This window comes from Mauremys mutica, chromosome 13 (assembly GCF_020497125.1).
Source record: "Mauremys mutica isolate MM-2020 ecotype Southern chromosome 13, ASM2049712v1, whole genome shotgun sequence".
In the NCBI taxonomy this organism is placed as follows: domain Eukaryota; kingdom Metazoa; phylum Chordata; order Testudines; family Geoemydidae; genus Mauremys; species Mauremys mutica.
In genome coordinates, this window is record NC_059084.1 from 361,215 (window position 1) to 386,902 (window position 25,688).

A 25,688-nucleotide genomic window follows, 5' to 3' on the forward strand; every position below is an offset into this window, starting at 1 on the left:
GAAGGCGTGTGAGAGAGAGATAAGTAGGGCCCTACCAAATTCATGTCCCTGAAGAACACATCACGGACCATGAAATCAGACCTCCCTATGAAATCTAGCTATTGGAGGGAGAGAGGGGCAGGGCTTGGGGCACCCTGGCTGGGAGCGCCTACCATTCACCAGGCTCCAGCTGCTAGTCTGCTGGGCTAGGGAGGGACAGGACTTCCTCTTCCCCTGCATGGCTGCTCTTGGGGGGTTGTGCGAGATCAGACCCATCCCTGGGTACCTCCCCTAGCTGCAGGAAGCGCTGTGGCTGCTGCCTTCAGAGCCCAGCTCTGAAAGCAACACAGAAGAGAGAATAGTAATCTTGCACCTCCCCTACAACAGCTTTGCAACCCCTGTGGCCCTCTTCAAGGTCTGGGAGTGGGGCTCTAATCTGAGCTGCTCGTACCCTGATTCTCAGATAGCTCTCACCTCAAAGCAATGTTCTGACACTGCCAGTGAGAGTCCGGCTACCTTGTCACTGAATTCACTTTCCTGATGGAAGTGCCAGAGCCATGAGTGAACTTTAGAGTAACTGACTTGCACCTCCCAGGGCCTGGCAGCTTTTCCATGAGACGGTGAAACTAAAATCTCCATATGTCTGCCCTGCCCTGCTGGAGGGAAGAGCTCGGAAATCTGCTTCTCCAAGATCTGGCAGCTGTTGCCAGGAGGGTTCAACACCATCTCATTTCAGGAGGGCAGAGAGGAAGCCTCAGCTCCGAGTGTCTGTGTTGTGGTTCCCTTGCCTGGGCAGGGCAGAGTGGTGATAGCTGTAGCTCTACCATCCATTCTCCAGCAGGCACTGTCTGACAGTCTCTTCCCAGATCCTATGTCTGGGAAGAGAAGCATGGAGACGCCTGCTGCTTCACTTTATCTGCCCCAATATCTGCTTTAGGAAGCCAGAGCCTGAGGTGGGGAATTGTCATTACGGTGAAGCAGCCTTCGCCTCTATATGTCCAGTGCAGCTTTGGGCCAGGCCAGGAAGGTCGGAGGCTATGGGAGGACACTCTGGTCCAGTTTTCTGTGAGGCTCGCCAGTTAGGAGTGACAGTGGAACTGTGTCCTCTCCTTTCCCTGCCCCATGAATTAGACATGCCCCTGTGGGAAGCTCAGTAATGCTTTTATTAATAGTTAATTACTCCCTGTTCCTCAGCAGGGAAATGAGCCTCACTGAGGCCTCATAAATCCAGGCAGGGACCCTGCGATAAAAGGCAGGAGGAGTTCATTGTGGGGCACCTTCCGGAGCTGCCGCTGCAGCTGTGGCATTTAGTGAATAATGAATGCCTGTGGAAAGGATGGGTCTGACCCTCACGCTGGCACAACCAGCACCTGGGTGCCTTCCACTTTCTGGAGCCTTTTTGAGCGCTTTTCCTGTTGCTTGGTGGGGAGGTCTTCTGTGTTCTGAGCCAGTGGGTGTTTCTGAGGGGCTCCTGCATCTGCAAGGGCCCTGCATAGCAGAAAATTCATGTTGTCTTGCTCTCTAGAAATGAAACATTGTCCCATTTTACCTCGCTGCTCCTTGCTGTTCCCTGTCAGGAACTTTGAGGGGCACAGGATTGGATCACAATGTGGACAGGCAGCCTCTGTGCAGGGCTGGGCTAGGACAGTGAACTTCATCCAGAATATAAAATAAATAGGCCGGGTAACATGGAGCTAGGGATGTTGCCTGGTACTAGCAGCCCTCAGCACCATAGTCGGGACCTGGCAGAGGGGATGCAGGTCAGGAGAAAAGACTAGTGCCTCTGCCCCATCTCTAAGGAAGGGCTTGTAGGGACACTCGTCCATCTTTAGACAATAGCAACCACTGGCTCTGGTGGTGCCCCGCAGAGTCGCAGTTGGCAGGGCCGTGGGGGGGGGAAGTGGGGCAATTTGCCCGGGGCCCTGCAAGCCCTGGCTGAGAATCCCTTCCCTGGCTAGAGGCGCCTTTTTAATTTTTACTCACCCAGCGGTGGTCCGGGTCTTCGGCGGTGGGCCCTTCACCTGCTCCGGGTCTTCGGCAGGACTTTGGCAGCGGGTCCTTCAGTGCTGCTGAAGACATGGAGCAAGTGAAGGACCCGCTGCCGCCGAAGACTCGGAGCGCCGCCCGGTGAGTGGAAGCGCCGCAGTGGGTGGCACCCTTTTTTATGTCTGCTCCCCTGCTTTGCCCCAGGCCCCCTGAATCCTCTGGGCGGCCCTGGCAGTTGGTGTCATTTTGGGGGGGTTAAACTAATGTTTACAACAAACCAAACTGAAGTGAGTGTAATGTAGGTGAAAGGTGCTGGCCTGGAGCCCTAGATACTGAGTTCTCTGTGCAGGGGCAGAGTAGGACAAGCAGCCTCCTTGTGGTCCTCCTCCAGGAGTCAAAGGGGAGTGTGCTCTCCAGTCAGCCCATTGCACATGAGAGCTGTAGCACATGGAGGATGTTCCTCCCAGACTACCAACTGCATGGCTGTTCCCAGTGGGCCCTGCTCGCTGCTGGCATCGTGACTGGACCCTGGTCTGCCGTGTCCCTCTTCCTAAGTAAAGTAACATGACAAACCAAAAAACTCTGATTTGGACTCAAGTCCTGTTTCTCATTTCCCCCAAGACCCAGAGGGGAGGGGCTCTGCCTGGGCCCATAAAGCATATGTCAGTCCCAGCACTGTAATGAGAGTTCTGTTTGACCTGGGTGAAGCCTAAAAAGTTAAATAATCAGACTGTTCATAAGTGCTTGGCTTCCCCAGCCAAGCCTTTGGTGGGTCATGGAGGCACATCTCAGAGCCGAGCCCCCAGCCATGCTACAGAACCACATCATCTCAGAGCCGAGCCCCCAGCCATGTCGTCTCAGAGCCGAGCCCCTAGCCATGTCGTCTCAGAGCCGAGCCCCTAGCCATGCTACGGAATAACATTGTCTCAGAGCCGAGCCCCAAACGTGTATGGAACTGCGTCATCTCAGAGCTGAGCCCCCAGCCATGTCATCTGAGCCGAGCCCCAAGCCATGTCGTCTCAGAGCCGAGCCCTCAGCCATGCTATGGAACCACGTCATCTGAGAGTTGAACCCCAGCCATGTCGCCTCTGAGCTGAGCCCCTGACGTGCTATGGAACCACATCATCTCAGAGGCGAGCCCCCAGCCATGCTATGGAACCATGTCGTCTCAGAGCCGAGCCCCCAGCCATGTCGCCTCAGAGCCGAGCTCCTGACATGCTACGGAATCACATCATCTCAGAGCTGAACCCTTGATGTGCTACGGAATTACATCATCTCAGAGCCGAGCCCTCGACGTGCTACGGAATCACATCTTCTCAGAGCTGAGCCCCCAGCCATGTCATCTCAGAGCCGAGCCCCCGACGTGCTACGGAATCACATCTCAGAGCCGAGCCCGAGACGTGCTACAGAACGATGTCATCTGAGAGTTGAGCCCCAGCCATGTCGTCTCAGAGCCGAGCCCGTGGGAATGCCACTGGAGCCACATCATCTCAGAGCCTCACCTCGCCTGTGCTACCAGAGCCACGTCATCTTGGGGCTCATAAGGTGAGGGAACCACATGGGCCCAGTACTAACTGTGAACAAATTGCCAGGCCTTATTACATGCACTTGGCTATGCTGGTGTGGGTTGGAGGCTGCAGAAAACACAGTGAGCACCATGAGGGCTCACAAACTATTAAAGGGATACAACCCCAATTCTGTACACTATACCTTTGCCCACCCTGCTATTTTGTTTCGCCTTTGCTGTGCTGTATGTGATCAGGGGTGGTGAGTTCCTTGGGGCAAGGACTGTGAGTTGTTTACAGGATTTCTGTTGCATTCAGAAATCATGAGTCAGGCCGAAAAAGATCCTTGAATTGGTTTAAAAAAATTAGATTTAAAAAAATAATAATAAATTTTGGGTGTTTCTTTGCCTTTGGGTCACTGAGCCTTTGGCAGCTCTGAGCCTTCAGGCTCCTGTGGAGAATGGACTCCAGAGTCTCTTCATCATGAGAGAGGCCAATGATCTGCTTTAAAAAAATAAAAAAACCTGCTGAAATTCTTTGTAATCACCTGACTCCAGGCGCTGGAGCTTTGATAAGAACATTATCACAAAACTTGCAGTAAAATCTCATGTTGGTCGTACTATTTTTCTCTGCACAATGAAGTGTGAAGGATGGGGAGCTGCTCTTTATTAATTTATGAATACTGCATGTGGCTATTGGGATAGGTACTGTATAACTATTGTGGGTTAGTCGATGTTTACCATATGCATTTGTTGGTTTAGTATAACAGCAGGCAGTTGGGAAATAAGCAGGAAAGCCTGACAATGGGTCTAGATAAATCACTGGCTGGCCAAGGTTAAGAGTCAATGTCTGAGCCATTACCTAGGAAGATTCATAGATTCATAGATTCTAGGACTGGAAGGGACCTTAAGAGGTCATTGAGTCCAGTCCCTTGCCCTCATGGCAGGACCAAATACTGTCTAGACTATCCCTGATAGACATTTATCTAACCTACTCTTAAATATCTCCAGAGATGGAGATTCCACAACCTCCCTAGGCAATTTATTCCAGTGTTTAACCACCCTGACAGGAACTTTTTCCTAATGTCCAACCTAAAGCTCCCTTGCTGCAGTTTAAGCCCATTGCTTCTTGTTCTATCCTTAGAGGCTAGGGTGAACAAGTTTTCTCCCTCCTCCTTATGACACCCTTTTAGAGACCTGAAAACTGCTCTCATGTCCCCTCTCAGTCTTCTCTCTTCCAAACTAAACAAACCCAGTTCTTTCAGCCTCCTTCATAGGTCATGTTCTCAAGACCTTTAATCATTCTTGTTGCTCTTCTCTGGACCCTCTCCAATTTCTCCACGTCTTTTTTGAAATGCAGTGCCCAGACCTGGACACCATACTCCAGTTGAGGCCTAACCAGTGCAGAGTAGAGCGGAAGAATGACTTCTCGTGTCTTGCTCACAACACACCTGTTAATGCATCCCAGAATCACGTTTGCTTTTTTTGAGTCAATCACTGTTGACTCATATTTAGCTTGTGGTCCACTATAACCCCTAGATCCCTTTCTGCCGTACTCCTTCCTAGACAGTCTCTTCCCATTTTGTATGTGTGAAACTGATTGTTCCTTCCTAAGTGGAGCACTTTGCATTTGTCTTTGTTAAACTTCATCCTGTTTACCTCAGACCATTTCTCCAATTTGTCCAGATCATTTTGAATTATGACCCTGTTCTCCAAAGCAGTTGCAATCCCTCCCAGTTTGGTATCATCTGCAAACTTAATAAGCGTACTTTCTATGCCAATATCTAAGTCGTTGATGAAGATATTGAACAGAGCCGGTCCCAAAACAGACCCCTGCGGAACCCCACTTGTTATACCTTTCCAGCAGGATTGGGAACCATTAATAACTACTCTCTGAGTACGGTTATCCAGCCAGTTATGCACCCACCTTATAGTAGCCCCATCTAAATTGTATTTGCCTAGTTTATTGATAAGAATATCATGCGAGACCGTATCAAATGCCTTACTAAAGTCTAGGTATACCACATCCACCACTTCTCCCTTATCCACAAGGCTCGTTATCCTATCAAAGAAAGCTCTCAGATTGGTTTGACACAATTTGTTCTTTACAAATCCATGCTGGCTATTCCCTATCACCTTACCATCTTCCAAGTGTTTGCAGATGATTTCCTTAATTACTTGCTCCATTATCTTCCCTGGCACAGAAGTTAAACTAACTGGTCTGTAGTTTTCTGGGTTGTTTTTATTTCCCTTTTTATAGATGGGCACTATATTTACCCTTTTCCAGTCTTCTGGAATCTCTCCCGTCTCCCATGATTTTTCAAAGATAATAGCTAGAGGCTCAGATACCTCCTCTATTAGCTCCTTGATTATTCTAGGATGCATTTCATCAGGCCCTGGTGATTTGCAGGCATCTAACTTTTCTAAGTATTTTTAACTTGTTCTTTTTTTATTTTATCTTCTAAACCTACCCCCTTCCCTTTAGCATTCACTATGTTAGGCATTCCTTCAGACTTCTCGATGAAGACCGAAACAAAGAAGTCATTAAGCATCTCTGCCATTTCCAAGTTTCCTGTTACTATTTCTCCCTCCTCACTGAGCAGTGGGCCTACCCTGTCCTTGGTCTTCCTCTTGCTTATAATGTATTGATAAAAAGTCTTCTTGTTTCCCTTTATTCCCGTAGCTAGTTTGAGCTCATTTTGTGCCTTTGCCTTTCTAATCTTGCCCTTGCAGTCCTGTGTTGTTTACCTATATTCATCCTTTGTAATCTGTCCTAGTTTCCATTTTTTACATGACTCCTTTTTATTTTTTAGATCATGCAAGATCTCGTGGTTAAGCCAAGGTGGTCTTTTGTCACAATTGCTCTCTTTCCTACCCAGCGGCATAGCTTGTTTTTGGGCCCTTAATAGTGTCCCTTTGAAAAACTGCCAACTCTCCTCAGTTGTTTTTCCCCTCAGTCTTGATTCCCATGGGACCTTACCTATCAGCTCTCTGAGCTTACCAAAATCTGCCTTCCTGAAATCCATTGTCTCTATTTTTCTGTACTCCCTACTACCCTTCCTTAGAATTGCAAACTCTATGATTTCATGATCACTTTCACCCAAGCTGCCTTCTACTTCAAATTCTCAATGAGTTCCTCCCTATTTGTTAAAATCAAGTCTAGAACAGTGTCCCCCCCAGTAGCTTTTTCAACCTTCTGAAATAAAAAGTTGTCTGCAATGCAGTCCAAGAACTTATTGGATAGTCTGTGCCCCGCGGTGTTATTTTCCCAACATATATCTGGATTGTTGAAGTCCCCCATCACCACCAAATCTTGGGCTTTGGATGATTTTGTTAGTTGTTTAAAAAAAGCCTCATCCACCTCTTCCACCTGGTTAGGTGGCCTGTAGTAGACTCCTAGCACAACATCACCCTTGTTTTTACCCCTTTTAGCCTAACCCAGAGACTCTCAACACTTCTGTCTCCTATGTCCATCTCCACCTCAGTCCAAGTGTGTACATTTTAATATATAAGGCAACACCTCCTCCCTTTTTCCCATGTCTATCCTTCCTGAGCAAGCTGTACCCATCCTCACCAACATTCCAATCGTGTATTATCCCACCAAGTTTCAGTGATGCCAACAGTGTCATAGTTTATTTATTAGCACTTCCAGTTCTTCCTGCTTATTACCCATACTTCTCGCATTTATGTATAGGCATCTAAAATACTGGTTTGATCTTGCCTCCCAGTTTTGCCCTGACCCTCCTTTCTCTCTGCCATTATAGCCCACACTCCCTCTTGTTTCCGACCCATCTCCCAGGTCTCCATGTTCCCCACTTACCTGTGGGCTTGCTCACCTGTCCCCATCAAACCTAGTTTAAAGCCCTCCTCACTAGGTTAGCCAGTCTGTGTCCAAATAGGGTCTTTCCCCTCCTCAAAAGGTGAACGCCATCTCTGCCTAGCAGTCCTTCCTCGAATAGCATCCCGTGGTCGAGGAAGCCAAAGCCCTCCCGGCGACACCATCTTCGAGCCAGGCATTCACCTCCATGATGCATCTATCTCTGCCCGGGCCCCTACCTTTGACAGGAAGAATCGAAGAGAATACCACCTGTGCTCTAAACTCCTTCACCCGTACTCCCAGAGCCCTGTAGTCACTCTTGATCCACTCAGCGTCACACCTCGTAGTATCATTTGTGCCCACGTGGATGAGTAGCATGGGGTAGTAGTCAGAGGGCTGGATAATCCTCGACAATGCCTCTGTAACATTTCGGATACGGGCTCCCGGCAGGCAGCATTCATTAACGATCTGGAGGATGGTGTGGACTGCACCCTTAGCAAGTTTGCAGATGACACTAAACTGGGATAAGTGGTTGATACGCTGGAGGGTAGGGATAGGATACAGAGGGACCTAGACAAATTAGAGGATTGGGCCAAAAGAAATATGATGAGGTTCAACAAGGACAAGTGCAGAGTCCTGCACTTAGGACGGAAGAATCCCATGCACTGCTACAGACTAGGGACCGAATGGCTGGGCAGCAGTTGTGCAGAAAAGGACCTAGGGGTTACGGTGGACAAAAAGCTGAATATGAGTCAACAGTGTGCCCTTGTTGCCAAGAAGGCTAATGGCATTTTGGGTTGTATAAGTAGGGGCATTTCCAGCAGATCGAGGGATGTGATCATTCCCCTCTATTCAGCACTGGTGAGGCCTCATCTGGAGTACTGTGTCCAGTTTTGGGCCCCACACTACAAGAAGGATGTGGATAAATTGGAGAGAGTCCAGTGGAGGGCAACAAAAATGATTAGGGGGCTGGAACACATGACTTATGAGGACAGGCTGAGGGAACTGGGATTGTTTAGCCTGCAGAAGAGAAGAATGAGGGGGGATTTGATAGCTGCTTTCAACTACCTGAAAGGGGGTTCCAAAGAGGATGGATCTAGACTGTTCTCAGTGGTAGAAGATGACAGAACAAGGAGCAATTGTCTCAAGTTGCAGAGGGGGAGGTTTAGGTTGGATATTAGGAAAAACTTTTTCAATAGTAGGGTGGTGAAGAACTGGAATGGGTTACCTAGGGAGGTGGTGGAATCTCCTTCCTTAGAGGTTTTTAAGGTCAGGCTTGACAAAGCCCTGGCTGGGATGATTTAGTTGGGGTTGGTCCTGCTTTGAGCAGGGGGTTGGACTAGATGACCTCCTGAGGTCCCTTCCAACCCTGAGATTCTATGATACCTCCCGAGATGAAATGTCAGGGCGACAGATGGGTGCCTCCGTCCCCCTCAGCAGAGAGTCTCCGACCACCACTACCCTACGTTTCCTATTCGCAGTGGTGGCAGCAGACCTCCCAGCCTTAGGGGTACGAGGCTTCTCCTCCTTTACTGTAGGGGGTGATTCCCTCTCTCCTGTATCAAGAAGAGCATAACCGTTACCTATTACCATGGCAGGAGGGGTCGGAGCAGGGGTGGAGCACTGCCTGCTGCCAGAAGTAACCAGCTGCCAGTGTCCACCCTGAGCCATCTCCTCCTCCACCGGTGGTGTGCCAGCAGTCCTGTGTACTGGGACAGCTACCTCAGCTGTCTCCACATGGACACTGCCCAGGAATTGCTCGTGGATTTGGATGCTCCTCAACCTAGCCACCTCCTCCTGTAGCTCTCCCACCTGCTGCCTGAGAGATTCCACCAGTAGGCACCTTTCACATTGGATGCCCCCCCGCCTGGATATCAGTAAGTGGAAATTGCAAGTTACAGTCCCTGCAAAACCACACCAGGATCTGGGTAGCAGCAGTGGTGAGCTGCAGCCGGTTCGCACCAGTTCGCGAGAACCGGTTGTTAAATTTAGAAGCCCATTTAGAACCGGTTGTTCCTGGAGGGACAACTAGTTCCAAAAGGGCTTTTAAATTTAACAAAAGCTCTAGCAGCTCTCTACCCTTCCCGCAGCCCCAGCTCACCTTACTCCGCCTCTGCCTCTTCTGAAGCTCCTCCGGCTTCTCCTCCCCCTCCCCACCTTCCCTTGAATCAGCTGTTCGCGTGGGAAGCCTGGGAGGGCTGAGAAGGCTTCCACCAGGTGAGCTGGGGCCGGGGGGTGGGGGCGCCAGCGGGAGGAGGGCTCCAGGCGCCGCGCCGCCCGGCGAGGTCGCGGCCGGACCCTGGGGCCCGGCGGCGTGGCTCCTGCCCCCCGGGTCCAGCTGCGACCACACCGGGCCGCGCAGTGTGGCTCCTGCCTGGCCCCCGGGTCTGGCCCCCGGGTCCGGCCGTGACCTCGGCCGTGCGGCGCAGCTCCTGCCGGGTCCACGGGTCCAGCCCCAACGTCGGCCGGGTGGCTCCGTCCCAGCCCCAGCCCAGCTGGGCCCCCACCTCCAGGCAGCACGGTAAGGGAGCAGGGAGGGCATGTTGGATAGAGGGCAGGGGAGTTGGGGGGGTGGATTAGTGTCGGAGCGGTCAGAGGGCAGGGAACGGGGGGATTGAACGGGGGGGCAGTCAGAAAGGAGCAGGGGTTGGATGGGGCGGTGGGGGGCAGTTAGGGGCAGGGATTCCAGGGACAGTCAGGGGACAGAGAGAAGGGGTGGTTGGATGGGGTAGGGGTCCCCGGGTGCCATCAGGAATGAGAGAAGGGGTTGGATGGGGTGGCAAGGGGCAGTCAGGGGACAGGGAAGGGGGGTGGATAGGGCACGGGTCCCGGGGGGGGCTGTCAAGGAACATGGGGGGGTTGGATGGGGCAGGAGTCCCCGGGGGGGGCATGACCCCCTCATGGGGTGAGGAGGAGGGGACCGGTTGTTAATATGTTGGCAGCTCATCACTGGGTAGAAGCATCCATACTCAGGCGCTCTGTCTGGCTACAGGCGCAGGTGGAGGGGACAGAAGCAGTGCTGGCACAGGTGCTGCAGGTCTTCCTAACCATCGTAAGCCTCCCTCTGTCAAACTCCCCTGTCTGCAGCCCCTGCCTGCTCTGCTCCCCACTTCCTTAGTTCCAGCCAAGTTACAAAGCTTGTTTTGTCAATGCCAAGAACAAACAGAGAACGAGATAACAAAGAATAAAGAGTTAAAAAGATGCTTGTAGTGGGGTGATCACCCACTCCTGCCCGGGAGGGCTTAAAACAGCCCTGGGAGAGAGCTGGGGCAGGGGAAAGGTTGGGCTGATTGGAAAGCAGCCATAGCTGTGGCTGGCTTAATGAGGGCCCAGCTGGCCCTTATAAAAAGGCTGTGAGTCAGAGACCCAAGAGAAGCCTCTCTCCAGGCTGGGAGAGAGCAGGGTCTGGCTGCTGAGAAACTCAGGGTACCTAGAGTAAGATAGGGCTGGGGAAAGGCTAGAGGGGCTGGGGAGCTCTCACCTGGCAGCTTCCCCAGGCTGCAGGGCCTTGTCCAATGCCCCATAGAAGTACTGGGTTGTAGAGAAAGGCAGCAGGTCCCAAAAAACCCTGCCTGTGATAAGTGGCTTATACTGCAGTCTGCCCCAGGGACTGGTTGGTGACTGGCAGTAGCCTACAACTGAGGTGAGGTGGGGATAGGGGGTGGGGGTTCCCTGGTAGGGGAGACCCTGAGACAGGGATGTACTGTCAGGGGGCAGCATCCCAGATAGTGGGGTACCCAAATCCTGGGAGGGACACAGGGGCCAAGTGGCAGCAGGATACTGGCCTGCAGAGGGCGCTCTGGGCTGGAAATCGAGCTAATTCTGAGAGACCAGCAGGAGGCGCTGCAGGGGTGAGTTGGAGCCCCGTTACACTGCTCTCTAACCAGAGAGCTGACAGTGGGGAATAGATTCCCTAGACTGACACCTACAAATACCTGAGTGGTGGGCTGAAGGTTTTAGGCCTTGCTAAGCAACCAGGGAATGGGAAAGTCTTAGGTAAGAGAGGTGTGTGTGTGTAGCCATTTTGTTAGGCCAGTGATCTGCTGTTCTTCATTCCTACTGTTAAGATCAATAATACTTTGGTTTAAGGTGGCTGTTTTGGGTCTATAGTCATGGGTAGCGACAGACTCCCAAAGGGAAGAACCACAGGTACTGAACCCAATTGGCCTGCTGGAGTGAGCATGGTTGATCCACAGGGTTCTGTACCCTAAGTCCCGGTCTGAAAGGGGGAGAATCACAAGATGGCAAGAGGCCTGTTACCTGTGTAGGTGCATTCAGAGAGGACAAAGAAGGGCTCAGAGGTGCAGTAAACTCTGGAACCGTGACATGAGGTCCCTAGTGCGGTTTTGGGGGCTGTACCAAAATCATATTCCCATAACCTCAGCAAGTGACTGAGCACAGAGGCTCTGTGCTGTCACCCTCAGACTGAGTAGCAGCACCCTGGAAGTTGTATGATAAGCACAGGTCCTTCTACCACTGTACACCTGAGGCAGGAGAGAGTGGAGCCCTATGAGATGAGAGGGCCTGCATGTGTACTGCCCTGCAGAAGTGCTGGGGAGAAAAGGGTGTCACCTTTGTGAGCACAGACACTGTAGGAAGGGAGGAGTCTAGTACAATGGAATTCACCCTGCAGAGTAGTTGAAAGTTCCAGAATTGTATGTGCCAAACGATACTCTACAGCATGTGTTAGGCCACTAGGTGGGTATCTGCTTTCCCGGCCGCATGCAGGGACACCAGGGCTGGGATCTGCTTTCACAGCTGTGAGCACAGGGGAAGCTGTACACCAACAAATTAGCTGCAGAAATGAGTCTCCCACAATGGGAGCTGCAAACTGCAGAAGGGCTGGATTTAGCCACAGTGTAATGCTGGATGTAAATGTCATTTCTACAGGTGTCTGACCCAGGTTACCAAATAGTGGGCTCTAAGGAGCTCTCTGCTTAAGTCTGATATCTTCCTCTGGTTCAACTGACCAAAGGGAGGGAATTCTCACATGCTGAACTGCTGTTGAGTGATTGGTGTTGCCTGGGAAACCCAGGAGGAAAGGAGACTATTCCTGCTGGTTGTCAGTTTATCTTTGCCTTCCTTGCAAAGCATCCCCTGAGAACCCAAACTTTGTGAGTGAGGGAGCACAGTCTGTGTCTGCCCCACACAGGCCCTGCCTCGCCCTACTCTTGAGAACTGGTATCTCTGGGTCTCTCCAGGCCTACCCTGCTCTGGCTTGTGGGTACTAGCATCTCTGGCTCTCTCTTTCCCAGACCTGACTCTCGGCTACTCCTGCTGCTGCGGCTCTCGGCTGGGCTCCCCGCCCTGCCATGGGCATTGGCAGAGACACCATTACACATGTCTGTCAAATCTTGTGCTAATGTTAATTAGCCAGGGTTAGTGCTGAGTGGAATGATTATTGACACAATATCTCCTGTAAGGTGAGGGTCTCCTACTCAGGAGGCCTCCCACCAGCCATGGGAGCTGCTCAAAGAGTGAACCAGTGGGTACATGTCTCTGTAATACAGACACTAGTGCATGTGTCATTTGGGACGTATATAAAGGCTGACACCTCCACCCCTTCACTGTGGGGGCTTAGCCAGATCACTCCCCACTGCCCTCCTGGATATTTCAAACTGAGGTATTCCCTGGTGCTGAATTGGGGTGGCAGTGGGGGTTGTGGGTGGGGGCTCAGTCAGTGGTGGGTATTCAGCCCAGAAGTGTAGCCAGGGCTTGGGCTGCATGGGGTGACCAGGCAGGTCAGGAACAGTGGGAGTGGGGGGTTCCAGGCCCTGCCCCCGATGTCCTTGCTGTCATGTTATTGATCTCATCTCTTTCCTGGTGCTGGGGGGCTACTTACTCATAGAATCTCAGGGTTGGAAGGGACCTCAGGAGGTCATCTAGTCCAACCCCCTGCTCAAAGCAGGACCAAACCCAACTAAATCATCCCAGCCAGGGCTTTGTCAAGCCGGGCATTAAAAACCTCTAAGGAAGGAGATTCCACCACCTCCCTAGGGAACCCATTCCAGTTCTTCACCACCCTACTAGTGAAAAAGTTTTTCCTAATATCCAACCTAAACCTCCCCCTCTGCAACTTGAGACCATTACTCCTTGTTCTGTCATCTTCTACCACTGAGAACAGTCTAGATCCATCCTCTTTGGAACCCCCTTTCAGGTAGTTGAAAGCAGCTATCAAATCCCACCTCATTCTTCTCTTCTGCAGGCTAAACAATCCCAGTTCCCTCAGCCTCTCCTCATAAGTCATGTGCTCCAGCCTCCTAATCATTTTTGTTGCCCTCCGCTGGACTCTCTCCAATTTATCCACATCCTTCTTGTAGTGTGGGGCCCAAAACTGGACACAGTACTCCAAATGAGGCCTCACCAGTGCTGAATAGAGGGGAATGATCACATCCCTCGATCTGCTGGAAATGCCCCTACTTATACAACCCAAAATGCCATTAGCCTTCTTGGCAACAAGGGCACACTGTTGAGTCATATTCAGCTTTTCGTCCACCATAACCCCTAGGTCCTTTTCTGCAGAACTGCTGCCCAGCCATTCGGTCCCTAGTCTGTAGCAGTGCATGGGATTCTTCCGTCCTAAGTGCAGGACTCTGCACTTGTCCTTGTTGAACCTCATCATATTTCTTTTGGCCCAATCCTCTAATTTGTCTAGGTCCCTCTGTATCCTATCCCTACCCTCCAGCGTATCAACCACTTATCCCAGTTTAGTGTCATCTGCAAACTTGCTAAGGGTGCAGTCCACACCATCCTCCAGATCGTTAATGAAGATATTGAACAAAACCTGTTTCTAATTATAAAGTGATATTAATGCTCCCCAACAGAAATGCTAATGGCTCTGAGCAACAGAGAGCACAAGAGAGACCGAGAGAGCAGGGAAATGGAGCCGAGAAGGACTAGAAATGGATGCATGATTGAAATTGAAGCTGCCCCATGCAATGCTCCTCAGTGGGTGGTGCTGCTTTACTGAGAGCTGCTGCCCCTTTTGTGGCTCTGTGGGGCCTCCCCATGCCACTTAATAGTGAGCGCTGTGTAATTTGTTTGTAGTGAGTGTTTCTCCCCTGCCCTGCCCCATGGCTCAGCCTCTAGGAAAGGGGCATCCATTGCCTCTCACTCCTCTCTGCGTTTCTGCTCTTGTCCCTGGCTCACCTAGCGTGACCAGACAGCAAGTGTGAAAAATTGGGATGGGGGTGGGGGGTAATAGGAGCCTATATAAGAAAAAGACTCAAAAATCAGGACTGTCCCTATAAAATCGGGACATCTGGTCACCCTAGGCCAGGGATAGGCAACCTATGGCACGCGTGCCGAAGGTGGCACGTGAGCTGATTTTCAGTGGCATTCACACTGCCCAGGTCCTGGCCACCGATCCAGGGGGCTCTGCATTTTAATTTAATTTTTAAATGAAGCTTCTTAAACAATTTAAAAACCTTCTTTACTTTACATACAACAATAGTTTAGTTATATATTATAGACTTATAGAAAGAGACCCTCTAAAAACGTTAAAATGTATTTCTGGCACGCGAAACCTTAAAGTAGAGTGAATAAATGAAGACTCGGCACAGCACTTCTGAAAGGTTGCTGACCCCTGCCCTAGGCTCACCACTTCTGCAAGGCTCCTGTGATTCTCTTGGCTGGGTGTGCTGTAGGGATCAGGGCAGAAGTGCTGTCTGTGGGGGAAAGCTCTCAGCTTCTCCAGTCCTGGGTTCTCCTAGGGACGGGGCAGGAGCCCTGGCTGGAGTGGGAGGGGAGGGGAGGGGAGGTACTTCTGGCTAGTCCAGACCCAGTGTCTCCCAGCAGGGGAGGGTGGGGGTGTGCTGTAGGGAGTAGGCCAGGCTCGGTGAGGGGGGTGCTCCTGGATACTCTAGTTCCAGGCCTGCCCAACAGGGGGTGCTCTAGGGAAGGTGTCAGTGGGGGGCACGCTTTGCCCACTGGCAGTGAGTAGGGGCTTTGGTTGCTGCTCCTGGGTTGTGGGGAGGCCAATGCTGAGCTGAGCCAGATGCGAGGCAGTGTGGGAACAGGGATGGCGCTCCTGAAGGATGTTTAAATCCCACCAGTGTCTAATTTAAACCCAGCCGTGAGCTCAGTGACACGATAAATAATTTTTAGTGTGACATTACCATTATATCACTAATTGCTTCATGCTACCTCTGGCCTGGGACATAAATTAACATTGCTGAATCGGCTCTTTTTGTTGTTGTTTTCTGTAAAGGAAAGTAACCGCACTGGAGTGCAGTCACCCAGTGTCCCCTGGCCAGGGGGTGCCAGTCATGGGGCACTGGGCCCCTGTTCGGGGGGTGGGGCGATTTCCCTTCTCCCTCCAGGATGCTGGGCCTCCACTGGGTGCTGAGGAGAGATCTCATCTGGATGCTGAAGGGTGATTTCACTCCAGGGTGCTTGGCACCTGAGGGGTGATTGTCTCTACTCCAGGGGGTGAGGGGCCTACTGGGTTCTGAGGGGAGATCTTACCTGGGGCCTATTCCCCTGCCCCTTGTTCTACGGGATAGGGAGCTGTTCCTCTTCCTTGGGCAAGAGGTTTCTCTGTGGGCAGGGGGCAATTCAGCTGCTCAGGGCCAAAGCAGTGCGCTCTCCCTTGGTGCCAGTTGAGCAAGGTCCCAGCTGATCTGAGTGACCCTGAAACACGGTGCCTGGGCGGGTCACTGTGCCACACTCAGCTCAGACTATGGGGCTGGTGAGTTTCTGGGCATTCATGCCCTGGGGTGAAGCAGAAGGGCACTGGCTCCTGTCCTTGTCACCTGCCTCAGTGACCCTGCTAGGGGAGAGCACATTGTCCACAGCACGACCTGCCAGCAGCTGACATGACTGCTACTACACCTGTCCCCTCGCTGCAGTTGTAACAAGGGCACCCCAGACGTTCCATGTCATGGTGATGTGTCCCCATGCCCGGATCCCTCAGCCACAGCACAGCCACAGCCGTAGCCCTGGAAGAGGCAACTCAGGCAGCATGTTTAGCCAGCGGTGCTGGCCCAGCCCGATGAGCAGGGTGCGAGCCAGCTTACTGCTATCTCCAACCCAAGGGGGAGTGATTTGTGCCATGCCCAGGGCCAGGTTGGGGTGGCTAAGGGGTGCACCCCACACTGACTTGTGTGTCTTGCTGCAGCTGTGGAGCCCAGTGCATACACCTCAGGCTGAGCATTTGCTTCCAGTCGGGACATCTCCAATGCCAGAGACTTTCTCCTTTCCTGGTCCAGACCCACGAAGTGCTCAGTGCATGAGTGTTAGTCTGCCTCCTGACCTACAGTCTACTCCAGGGGTAGGCAACCTATGGCACGGGTGCCGAAGGCGGCACGCGAGCTGATTTTCAGTGGCACTCACACTGCCCGGGTCCTGGCCACCGGTCTGGGGGGGGCTCTGCATTTTAATTTAATTTTAAATGAAGCCTCTTAAACATTTTAAAAACCTTATTTACTTTACATACAACAATAGTTTAGTTATATATTATAGACTTATAGAAAGAGACCTTCTAAAAACGTTAAAATGTATTACTGGCACGTGAAACCTTAAATTAGAGTGAATGAATTAAGATTCGGCACAGCACTTCTGAAAGGTTGCCGATCCCTGGTCTACTCCATCCATGGGTGCAGGGGAATGGCAGCTCTGAGGTCTTGGCCATGCGGCCTCCATCAGAGAGCAGGCAGTGAATGCTGGGGAAGGATTTCTGCTCCGTGTCAGGGCAGGGCCTGGTGGGTGGGAAATGGAAAAACATCAGTGACTTTCTAGGGTAAACCTCTGAAAATGAAGGGAAGCTCTGAAGTAGCGTAGCCCAAGTGAATGCTTCCTGTGCAGTGACTTTTCCAAGCATCCAGAGCTGGGGACTGTCTGTGCTTAGCATCCTTACTTCAGGCAGCCTGTAGAGGGCAAGGCTGTTAATTACATGACAGGTCTGACTCCACCCATCAGAGGGCAGTGTAATGTGTGCGTGCATGCATACAATTACACCCAGCAGAGGGCAGTGTTGTGTACAGGTGCTGGCTCACTGTGGTCCCTGTGTCTCACCTGTGCATCCGGCTATCCCTCGAAGAAGGGATGATGTCTGCCAAGGGGGTTCATTGGTGAGTTTTTAAGTGGCTGAGGAGCTCAATTCGTGCTCTGCAGATTTTCCCACAGAAGTGACAGGTGTAATCTTGGAAGAGGCGTAGTTGTTGACTGGACTGTTGTGCCCTTTCTTTCCTCCTTTGTCACTTCTCTGTCTCATGAGCACATCTGTTTTCCTCAAAGTGAGCTGTCCAAGATGGCCTGAAGCCACATTGTGATTTGGGGAAGAGTTCCTTGGCAAGGGGGAGAAGATGGTTTAGTAGGACCTGGGCAACGATCTTGCTGCGATGGAGAGAAGGGCAATTCCTCTGTAGTTCCTGCACAAAGATTTGTCCCCTTTCTTGAACACTGTAATAATGTTCGTGTTCTTAAAGTCAGGTGGAATTTCTTCACAGGTCCAGATTTTGTTGAGGAATTGGCAAAGTTTGTGCTGGAGCATTGTTCCATGAGCTTTAAAAACCTCAGCTGGGATGCCGTCTGGACCTGGTGCCTAGTGATTTTTTTTGTCTGGGTGATGGCATGCTGGATTTGCTCAGAAGATGGGGGAATCAGCAAGGTGTGCCATTGCTGAGAGTTGTGGAATGGACTCGGTGGTGTCTTCAGAGACCATGGATTCGTGATTTAGTGGACTCTCAAAGTACTTCTTCCAGCATTGTTTAATGGCTGCATTGTCATTGAGGAGGGTGAAGCCATCCTGGGAACGTAAAGGGAGGGGTTGGGCCTTTGGAGCTTTTGTTGCTTGAAAGAAGCTTCTCATGTCATCCTGGTCTACGAAACCCTGGATCTCACAGGCCTTCTCTTGCCACCACTTATTTTTTATGTCATGTAGCCTCCTTTGGACTTTGGCATTGAGCAGGTGATAAGCCTCATGTTTTCGTTGGTTAGAGGAATCATTTTTGCCAGTTACAGTATGCAGTTTTTTCCGTTGAATTAATACTAGGATTTTCTCATTGTTTTTGTCAAACCAGTCTTGGTTCCAATGAGTGGAATAGCCTATCATTTCAGCACATGCACTGTGAATGGTATTTTTAAGTTGATCACAGTGCTCTTGAATGTCGATGTTATCAGACAAGTTAGAGAGTTTCTCAGACAAGTGTTGCTGGAACATCTCACAGCTGGCTTGGTCCTGAAGTGCTTTGACGTTGCACCACTTTTGCTTAGTCTTTGGGTGTTTGCGGTGTGGTGGAGCGAGCTGCAGGTACATGACTCATCTTACTAATTGATGGGCTGTCTAACAGTGATTGGTACCTCTCATGGCTTATGTTATACAGATATCGGCATAATCTCGAGCTCTGCTATGACTTAGTCAAGGAGGTGCCAGTGTTTGGACTGAGGATGTTTCTAGGTGGTCTTAAATTTGTTACTCTGCCTAATGATGGTATTTGTGATGAGCAGGTCATGCTCCACACATTTGCTGAGGAGGAAAATACCATTGGGGGTTACATTTCCCACCCCTTCTTTGCCTATTGTGCCGCTCCAGAATTGGGAGTCCCATCCGACTCTAACATTGAAATCTCCCAGGAGGATGAGTTCGTCTGCCTTAGGTGTGGCTGTGAGGACTGCATCAAGAGCACTATAAAACTGCTCCTTTCTTCCTCATCATCAAGGGTTGGTACATATGCACTGATGACTGTGGCTTATTGGTTGTTGTTGAGCTTGAGCCAAAGAGTCATGAGATGCTCATTGATCCCCACAGGAAGCTCCAAAAGCTGACTAGTGATCTTATTTTTGATGGCAAAGCCAATCCTGTGACCGAGTCTCTCTTCGGTGGCTTTCCTGTCCGAAAGCCTCCAGCTCCATCCTCTTTTAATTGACCCTCATCAGCCCGGCGGGTCTCACTAAGAGCTGCAATGTCAATACTCTGCAGTTGGGAAGGCGGATGAGGGCTGCAGCAGGAGGGAGGCCCCTGGTTGTCTTGGCTGTCCTTGCCACTGGGTCAGGGTTTTCCTCCTGTGAAGTCTGGTGTAGTCACTGCCTGCGCACCGGTTTCCTCAAATTAAAAGATTTCACGCACTGGCCTCTGCCAAAGGCCTCGCACCCACACAAAGCCCTGCAGTGACGGACGAGTGGTGAGGAAGCCAGGAGCAGTGATCTCTGGGAGTCTTTAGTCACAAATCTGCATGCAGGCGGGAGCCGTGGAACAGCCGTCTTGTGCTTGAATGAGACAGAAGTGAATTTCGGCCGCAGCGCCTGTGACTGAGCAGGCCTTTTTAGGGTCCCCTCTGATCACCCCAAATGGGGAGGGAGCTAGAAAAAGTGCCCCAAACATAGGCTGTCTCGCACTCTTCCAGTCTGGATGGCCGCATCCAATGGGATCACTCAGCTCCACAGCTGAAACAAGAGATATAATGAATTTAGCCACCTGGAATGTCTGCACCCTTATGGACTCTCAGCACAGTGAATGCCCAGAAGGAAGAATTGCCATAATTGCCGGAGAACTGGCAAGACTTAACGTGGATATTGCAGCTCACATGCATGCACACACAGGCTGCAGGAGCACATGGCCTGGAATAGCCACGTTTGTCTCATTCCTCTGTAGACTCTCTTTGAAGCAGTGTGGATGCTCATTCCTGCAATCCCTCTTGCTGTGGTTAATTGGACCGTGGTGTTTTTACCCAAGTGGCCCTGTCTGTGCCTGTGTGGTGCTGGGAACCCCACACACAGACCCTGGCATGGTCTGCTGGCAACATCACAGTTTCTGCTGCCCAACTGCTCAGCACCCTCTAATCCAGCATAGGGGAGCAGAAGAATCCTGGGGAGGGCAAGTGCCATGGGTCCCTCCCTGCTGCCACCTCTGTAAATGAGCTTGGGCTCAGTGACCTCTGGGCATAAGCAGCTCCCCTCGCCTATTGTCAGCAGCACTTCACCAAAGTAGCCTGACAGCAGTGGAGTGGCGGGATGAATGAGAGGTTGGAAGTCAGTGTGTCAGCAAGTTAATTCACACCCAGGTCACTTCTGGCCCCCAGGATCAATTCCTGGGTTAGATCCAAAGTGAAATGAGTTTGTTGGGCCTTGTACATCCACAGCCCCAAATTACCACCCTCTGCCATGCCATTTAATGCTTAGGAGGAGGCGAGCAGGAGCTTGTGGGTGGGAACCGAGGTGCACCCATAGCGCAGGTGGAGAGCTGTGCCTGGCATAGCAGAGGGTGCTGCAGGGAAAGACAGAGGGGCACTGGCAGAGCATTGTGTGGGGAACCCAGGACTGGAATGGGGTGGGAGGGCTGTGGCTTGGGGTGGAGGTACACGGGCAGGGCTGAGTGGAAGACACTGGCGTTGCATGTCTAGCTCACACCATCCATCTCACTTTTATAAGCACTAAAATTTAATGAAAAGAAGAAAAGAACCCCCTGAAGCGATAAGCATCGGGACTGTCGGAAGTAGGAAAAGAGACCAGCACATGGCAATGAGGACAAACAGATCAAAGAGGAAGAAAGACAGAAGGAAACAGTGAGTGTAATAAAATGAGAACAAGACGGAAAGATTAAAAAAAGCACAAACTTAAAATGACAGCAGCAAAGTGATGTGAGGAGGGGGCTGACCGGGGGTGGGGGTGGCTGAGGGGCAAAGGAGATGGGTGCTGAGGGGAGAAGAAATGGGGAAAAGCACAGAGGGGCTTCCCCAGCACATTGGTTTGGGGGTAGCAGTGAGAAGGGACTCTCCTCACGGCCTGTGGCACCACTGCAGGGTGCAGCTGTTTGCTGTCCTGATGCAAAGGGGCTGCAGGCCCTGTTTACCTCAGTGGAACTGCTCTGGACTCACGTTGACATGAGTGCAGAATTGGGCCCATAGAGAGAATCTACCCCACATGGATGCAGGTGCCAAGGACCAGGTGGGAGGTCACAGGTTTGGCAGCATGGGTTAAGTATCTCAGTCCCTGGTTCACTCATCCCCATCCCAGACGACTGTAGCGCCCGCTGACTGTGGGTTCTGTGGCTGGTGAGGAGGCCTCATGCCCAGGGAGCCTTGTGGCTGCTTTGTGACCACTTTGCACCTAGCAGAGATGAATGGGGCCTCTCAGGCACCCAGAACAAAAGGACACTTTGTCCAGGTGAGGTTCCCTCTCCGGAAAGCTCAGCAGCTGTTGAGGGAGGCTCCCCTGATGCAGTCCCTGCTTTTCCTCACCTGCAAGCACCAGGCAGGGGCAGGCTGCCTGCAACAAGGGCTTGGTGTTTCTGCAGTGCTCAGTGCTGGTTGCCCTTGGGAGGCTGCTGTACCTTCGGGCTCTAGTTTATGCCAGGGGCCACACCTGCTCCCATGACAGCCCAGCACCGGAAGACCTAAGGGAGGCCTATCATCTCCTCCCCCAGGGCTCTGCATCCAAGGCGCAGCAAGTGCAAGGCAGGGCAGAGCCAGACCCTTAGTACATGGGGTGATGAGTGTGGGGGCCCAGCTGCCCTCTCTCGTCATGACTCTGGCAAGATGCTGGGCAGGTGGCTATGCCCGTTCTACCCACACCCCTGTCCAGCCTATGGGACGGGCTGTTGTTTGCAGAGACTAGTAGGAGGTTTGGCATTTAACCCTAATGATGCTAATGATGGAGTAGGTGGTTCTGAAAGGGGACCTAGAATCCCCACATTATTGTCACTGCAGCATCGCAAGCTGGGGCAGCAGGTACCTCGCCTGCCACAATGGTCTCAGCCCTGCAGTGTGGGCCTGGGTCGCTGCTCAGCCCTCTCAGGGAGGAGAGCAGCCATCAGCCTGGGCATAGCCCTGTCCCCTCCCTGGATGTAGCACAGCTGCTCCCACCTGGGCCAGCACCATGGCAACATGTATGCCTGCACAATAGGCACCCGCACACACAGTTAGGTACCCATCCCACACACATACTCAAGTGCATCAAAAGCACCTCCCCCTCCCACACACAGATAGGTACCCAGCCTACACAACCATGCAGCACCAGAGTTCCCCATGGGCGCTGACACAGACCTCCCCCGCCCTGTCTCTCTGGGAACAATGCAGAGGAAGGTGCTGACTGTGATTTATTACTGATGGCTTTTAGAGCTAATTAACCAGTGGAAACGATGCTGAATGAATCTCAAAGGCACCGTGCTCCTTCCGCAAGCTGTGCACTGGCCTGGGGCAGGGAGGGGTGTTTACATGTTTCCAGCTTCTGGGCCCTTTGGGAAGCCCCTGTATTTGAACAACAAATTCTGAGATTGCTGTTGAAATACCAACATGGCCAGCCCCTTGTGGGAGGGTGCAATGGGCCCTCTGCACAGACACCACGTTGACTAGCAACCACTGCAGCAAGGGACTCCAGTGTGAACCATTCTGCTCCACCTACTCCTCTCCTGACAGCTCCACCCAAGCAGCAAGCTTCCCCACCGCAGTGGCACAGCACCCCTGAGTCCCACCGCGAAGGCCTGGAAAAGCAGGAGGGAGCATCAGATCATGGGCGCCTGAGCCAGGCTCTGGAGCGGGGAGCAGCGCGTGGTGCCCAGCTGCAGCAGGGCAGTGCTTCATTTGTCAGGCAGTGAAAAGTCTCCTCAGCTCCTGGGCCAGTGTTTGGGGGATGTGGGGATGGACATGCAGCTTCTCCCACCTCTGTTCCAAGCCCTGGCCCTGCCGTGGTACTTGGTAACAGCAAAGTCCCCAGCGCTGTGTCTGAGACTACCTAGCTGTCCCACCAGGCCGCGTCTCCACTGGTGCCTTCTGGCTGCAGTTTCCTCTCCTTCCCCCACATCCCCTGTGGCAGAGTCCCCAGAATGGGCTCAGGCATCCTAACCCTGCTCTAAGTCCAAGTGTGGCCTAAACTAGCATGTCCCTGGGGACCCCAGGGAGCTGATCCAGGGACTCCCTGCAGGCTCTGAGATAGCCAAGGGGGAGGACATACCCCAAAGGGCTGGGTGGGGATGCAACATGGAGCTGAGCTGCATCTCTGGGACTCCAAGGAGAATTGTTATTTGTGTTGCAGGGGGGCCGGGAGGCCCCCCTGTGCTAGGTGCTGCATACCCCCATAGCTCTGCCCCTAGAAGCTCGCAGTCTAACTAGACAGACAGTGAGGGGAGCTGCAGCACCAGGAGCCTGTCAGGTGCAGGAATAGGCACCAGCTCATCACCTCTGGGGGAGCAGCCTGGAGTACAAGGGGGTTGCTCTCGTACAGCCTCGCAGACCTCAGGCTCCTGCTGTCACTCTGCCAGGAGCAGAGGCCGTTGCCAGCTCCCAGCTGCTCGCCGGTGAAAAGGAGCTATACAGACCATGCAGTCGTTAATCACAGGAAGGCGGAAGCGGCCAAGCCCCATAATTGCCCTAACCTAATCGGAGACACCACAGTTAATGTGCTAAGAGCCTGCTCTCTAGGGCTCAAATGCTGTTTGGTCCTGCAGCCCTCCCTCCACAGGTCCCTCCCCAAAGGCAGGGGACTGTGCTGCCATAGTAATGGGGTGTGCGCTTCTCTCTGCTCCCCATGTGGGAGGCTGGACTGTGATATACCTAGTGCTATCCCCTGGGTCTCCTTTGTAGGTCCCCCATCCCTCTGCTGCTGCTACTTTGCTGAGGGTGCCGCTCTCCTCACCGGCTTGGAGCCAGCACCATGTTGCTCAGAGGCAGGGCTGGGGGACACTGGCTCTCTGGACCTTGCTGGCTTGGACAGCACATCCTGCAGTCTCCTTTCACGCCCAGCCAGCTCAGGCTTTTCTCAGCACTACTGTTGGTGTAGCTGAGCGCGGGGAGGCCCGCCGAGCAGGGGCCTTCCCAAACCATGCACCAAAGGGTGGCTAACGTGTGATGAGCATGGCTTGTTTGAGCCTATCGTGGGAGAGGGAGGGAAGCTGATGGGCAGGGACAGGCATGAATAGCTCTGCATTTGTCAGCACTCCGAGCAGGGACTGCTCCTGGGCTGTGCCTGGGGCATGGTGTCCCCACCCTCCCTGTGGCCATGGACACTCAAGCATCCCCCAACATGCCTGGTGGCCTCTTAGGACCCTCCTCACAGGCGACTTCCTCTAGGGAGGTCAGCCCACTAGGCCCCAGCACAGCCCCCCAGACCTCCTGATCTGCAGCCAACAAACTCCAGACTGGTTTAATTTCCTCCTCTGCTCCTCTTTAACCCCAATCCCCCACCCTCTTCCCCTTTACCAGAGCGCTGGCTCCTTTCCCCCTGGTTCCTGTCTCTCTCCCACAAACCCCTCTAAGTGCCTCCATCCCAGCCTGCACAGGCTGAGGGGGCTGGATTCCTCTCCCGGCTCCTCTGCGTTGCTGCAGCCTCCAGCTGTCACCGAGCACATTCTGCAGCCTCATTTCTCCCATCACAATTGGATCAACAGCTGCAGCACTGCTCTCTATCTGCCTCTGCAGAGGCAGCTCCAGCGAGCATGGCCCAGGATGCAGCTATCCACCTGCAGCGTGATGGGGGAAGGAGGGATGCTCTGGGTGTTGCCCCCTGCCTCCAGGCAGGGAACAGTGCAGATGTGGGGGCATTGCTGCTGCCAGTGAGCCAGTACTCACGTCAGCCCAATAACTCGTGTGTGACTAGAGCATCCCAGAATGGCCCCAGCCTTGGTGACGAGATGGAGAATCCCCCAGGCCAGGGCCCTGGGAAGTTTGGTCCAGGGCTGCTCCCCTGCACCGTGAACAGTCTGGGCTGTGTCCTAACTGGAATGTTCCTGGCTTTAACGTCCAGCCCCGGCTCGTCCGAGCAGTGGCCACTGGGCAGGTGCTATGAAGAGCACCGCCACCACATCAGCCCAGCACCGCCCATTGACACATGGCCATGGGGAACCCACTCTGATTGGCTGCTTCTCCACTGCCCTGCCTCCTGCGGAAGAGCAGCCAATCAGAGCTGCTGCAAGAGCCAGGCAACTTCCCCCCCAAGAAACTGAGAGGAGGTTTTGCCGTGGGGAATGGGGGGGTAAGGATCAGAATGAGTCCACCAGCTCAAGGCAGGTCCCCCTGCTGTGAGCAATGGGTCAGTCTGCTCCCTGCTTCCCCTCCTCCCCTGTGAGCGGTGGGTCAGTCTGCTCCCCCCTCCCCTGTGAGTGGGCCCCTTACTGAATGGGGGAGGCGACCTGGTGACGGGTGATGTGGAAAAAGCTGAAGTCCTCAATGCTTTTTTTGCCTCTATCTTCACAGACAGGGTCAGCGCCCAGACTGCTGCACTGGGCAGCACAGCATGGGAAGGAGGTGACCAGCCCTCAGTGGTGAAAGAACAGGTTAAGACTATTTCGAAAAGCTGGACATGCACAAGTCCGTGGGGCCGGCTGTGCTGCATCTGAGGGTGCTGAGGGAGTTAGCTGGTGTGATTGCAGAGCCATTGGCCATTATCTTTGAAAATTCGTGGTGATCAGGGGAGGTCCCGGACGATTGGAAAAAGGCTACTGTAGCGCCCATCATTAAAAAAGGGAAGAAA

The 25,688-nt window shown here is 52.6% G+C and overlaps 1 long non-coding RNA gene across 2 annotated transcripts; it reads left to right on the forward strand.

Annotated features, from left to right (window-relative positions):
• The first annotated feature begins 1,985 nt into the window (after positions 1-1,985).
• LOC123348000 lies at positions 1,986-25,471 on the forward strand. Of its 2 annotated transcripts, none has more exons than XR_006573142.1 (3): positions 1,986-3,510; positions 20,655-20,788; positions 25,412-25,471. It is a non-coding gene; the product is annotated as an uncharacterized LOC123348000 (long non-coding RNA). The 2 variants fall into 2 exon arrangements; XR_006573141.1 differs by lacking the exon at positions 25,412-25,471 and adding an exon at positions 22,640-22,845.
• The last annotated feature ends 217 nt before the right edge of the window (positions 25,472-25,688 follow it).